The sequence below is a fragment of the Frankliniella occidentalis genome, unplaced genomic scaffold (assembly GCF_000697945.3).
Source record: "Frankliniella occidentalis isolate FOCC.00 unplaced genomic scaffold, Focc_3.1 Scaffold44, whole genome shotgun sequence".
Classification (NCBI taxonomy): domain Eukaryota; kingdom Metazoa; phylum Arthropoda; class Insecta; order Thysanoptera; family Thripidae; genus Frankliniella; species Frankliniella occidentalis.
Genome location: NW_026267174.1, coordinates 368,707 through 371,993, shown reverse-complemented (window position 1 = coordinate 371,993; position 3,287 = coordinate 368,707). Strand labels below are relative to the sequence as shown.

At 57.5% G+C, this 3,287-nt stretch overlaps 1 protein-coding gene across 3 annotated transcripts in view; it reads right to left on the bottom strand.

Annotated features, from left to right (window-relative positions):
• Positions 1-3,287, bottom strand: part of LOC113206069 (phosphatase and actin regulator 4) — a 148,517-nt gene that overhangs the window by 47,430 nt on the left and 97,800 nt on the right. The gene's annotated exons all lie outside the window — the stretch shown is intronic.

Below are 3,287 nucleotides of genomic sequence, written 5' to 3'. Positions count from 1 at the left end.
GGGTGGGGGCGGAGGGCGCAGTCGCACTGTCTCCCTCACGCTTATGCGCCCTGCCAGTGCAAACGGCCTCTGCTCCGCTGTTTCATTCCAGCTCCAATAACTCTCATGCCATCCACTCAGCACCCACCAGTGCCGTGCCGCTTCCTCACACTTCACAGAACCAACACACACCCACGCACACACAGACAGACCAAGCGCCGTGTGGGTAAACCCCCGACGCCCACAAGGATTACTTGCTCTCCAATCGTCCAATTGTGCCAAATTGGTTGCGGTGGCGCTCGAGGCGAAGGAGGAGGAGGAGGTGGAGAAATTAGAGCACCCCGCCCTGCTGCCGCGCCCCGCCGCTCCCCACCATGCGTCACTACCAAACTGGGCCCGTCACGCGAGCCGCCAGTAGTGTTCACGCACGGCGTCACGGGGACCCCGGAGAGATCGGCTAGGGCGGGAGGGCAGGGTCATGCATGAACGTCGTGACAGCCCATCCATAGGCCTCCCCAGAGAGCGAGCGAGTGAGTGAGTGAGCCAGTGAGTGAGTGAGTGAGTGAGTGAGTGAGTGAGTGAGTGGGTGGGTGGGTGAGTGAGTGAGTGAGTGAGTGAGTGAGTGAGTGAGTGAGTGAGTGAGTGAACTGTAGTGAGGGGATAAAAGGTGGATGGATATAACTTGGATATAACCCACTCCCTGCCCCGCAACCCCATCATATGTAGTGGTGCGGAGCGTCGTCCAGATGCGCGCCCCCGCGCCCCCTCCTCCTGGCGGTCACTTTCAGGCGGAACCCTTTCGCCCCGCCGTCCCGCTGGGACCCGGGGACCGTCCATTAATTATGTTCCCCCCAGCGAGGGACCGCCCCGGAGTTCATCTATAAATTAGAGATGACGTGCGGATGCTGTTCCCGGAGGTCCCAAACAAGGTCGCGGAATGGCGAGGAAAGCACCATACCCAAACGACGCCCAAAAGAAACGAAGTGTGATCATTTTCTCCCGTTTCAACTTCTTTTCATGTTTTTGCTAGGGGGTAAGACTTCCAGTTGTTACGCCACAAATGGCACTGCCAATCTGTTACGACACTCCATCAAAAGGGCACTAGCTATGCTTCAGTCTTTCACACCAGCTTGACGACGAGAGAAAGAGGACCGGAGTCGGGGGTGAGTGTGGGTGGGGGTGAGTGTGGGGGTAAGTGTGGGGGTGAGTGCGGGGGTGGAGCGGGGGACAGACGGGCTCGCTCCCGCATAACGCACCGCCTCGTGGCGCCTCTCCGACCCCCCGGGGCCTACCGTAGCTCGAGTGGGTGCCGCTAGGTGGCGCCAGCCTGCGGTCCAGCCGTCTCCGCCACCATCTCTCTCTCTCTCTCTCTCTCTCTCTCTCCGTTCCTCCCTCCGTCCCGTCCCTCCTTCTCTCCTCTCTCGCTTGTCCATCTCACTCCCCCTCACTGTCCCTCTCTTGCTCTTTCTCGCTTTGTCGCTCTCTCCCTCTCCTCTCTCCCCCCTTCTCTCCCTCTCGCTCCTCCCTGTCTTTCTCTCTCCTCCTCCTCTCCCTCTCCCTCTCCTCTCTCTCTCTCTCTCCCTACCCCTCTTCTCCCCTTCGGCCGGCTGTTGAACCTAACCTCCATCAATTACGCGGGCCGTCCCCGCGTAATCGCGTCTTAATCCGTTTCATCTCCAAAATGCTGATTGGTTTGTAACGGCCCCGCCGAGCCCTGCCCATGGGCGCCCGAGATCCCGAGCCGAGAGCAAATGAAATGATTGTCACTCCAAGGCCGGAACAAACTGGGAAATTGTCAAAACCGTGCGTGCGCGCGGGAGTTCGAGACAGTGTGGCTATGCGGGAAACGCTTTGAAATAGGACCCGGGGAAGTTGAAGGGGCGCTGTCTGCGCCAAAGTCCAATGTCGAACAGCGACGGCAAACTAAAGTGATGATCCAGTTGTCGCCATGGCAATCATGGTAATGGACGGCTGGGTTCAATTGGAGAAAGAGGCTCAGGGATAATTCGACCTTAAGCTCAAATATTTCATGAGGTGTCCCTGCGTAGCGGCGGGACAGGCACGAGGCACAGGAGATGGCCGCCCACCTCGCTAATGAACTTCTCGTTAGAAACGGCATCCTCCTCCGCCCGACCGTCGGTGCCCCCCCCCCCCCCCCCCCCCGGGCCCCCCCCCCCCCCCCCTCACTCTCTCTGACGGAACCGCCATATAGACAGAGATAAACATTTGGGGAATGTAGCAAAATGATGCAGTAACACTGGAAAAACAAGAGAGCGAACCCCTACCTTTAGAAGGCACTAACAAAGTTTAGTGCCTTTTCAAAGGTACTAAAGTTTCGTGCCTTTGGAAAGGCACGAAACATTAGTGCCCCAGGAAAGACTAAACTGCGCCCTTGACTTTAGTGCCCCTGGAAAGGTGTTGTTTAGTGCCTTTGTTTTTCCAGTGAACCCGCAAGTAACCTGGAGTAACCTGCAATAACCTGCAGTACGGAGGCTATCCAATGCTCAAAATACCAAAATACTACCAGTATGATCCCGCACTTTCGCTCAACTCTTAAAACACACGTTTCTAGCCCTGCTGACGCGCTTTGCGAACGCTTAGGAGCTTTTATGTATTGAGGGGCTCGTAGGATATAAAGCATTCATTTACTTTAGCAATTGCAAAGAAATTTTCGTTAAGACGCTCCGAATGCTTTGTAGATTGCAGTCTATTAGGTCTGATGACAAGGCAATCCAAGGACTTTCCACAGTGCGGACGTAGATCGGAAAGCAAAATAAGGAGAAAACAACTATTATGCCTATGCGGTTTACACGAGAGAGCATTTCGTGCAAGCGTGGATAGTGCAAACTAGTAAACGAGTCACCTGCATAAGTTGCGGGGTTTGGCGGGGCTGCCAGGAGGGCTGCGCGACCGAGCCGGCACGGAGCCCCAGCGAGGCCCTCTAATGCAAGTTTTAATTGGAGGGGACGTCCCGTGTCCCGCGCATCCCCAAGGGCACAGCGTGACAGGGCGTGGCGGGGCCTAACGGGGCGGAGGAGAGCGAAGCGGGGCGGTGCGGGGCCGGGTCTGGGCCGCACGCGTGGGCTCTGCCCGCCACCAGCACGACCCCAGCAGCTGCTACTTCATACTCTCCATCGGAAAGGGCTTGTTAAAAATGTATCTTACACTTCCACGACGCAACATATTTTCGCCCGTCCTCTTGGGACGCGTTCTGGGCGCTCGGGCTCGAGCCGTGCTGGCGTGCAGTACATCGGGGGGCGCCCGGCTCGGCCTAGCAGCGCCCGCGGCTCAGCGCGATGTACCCCCCC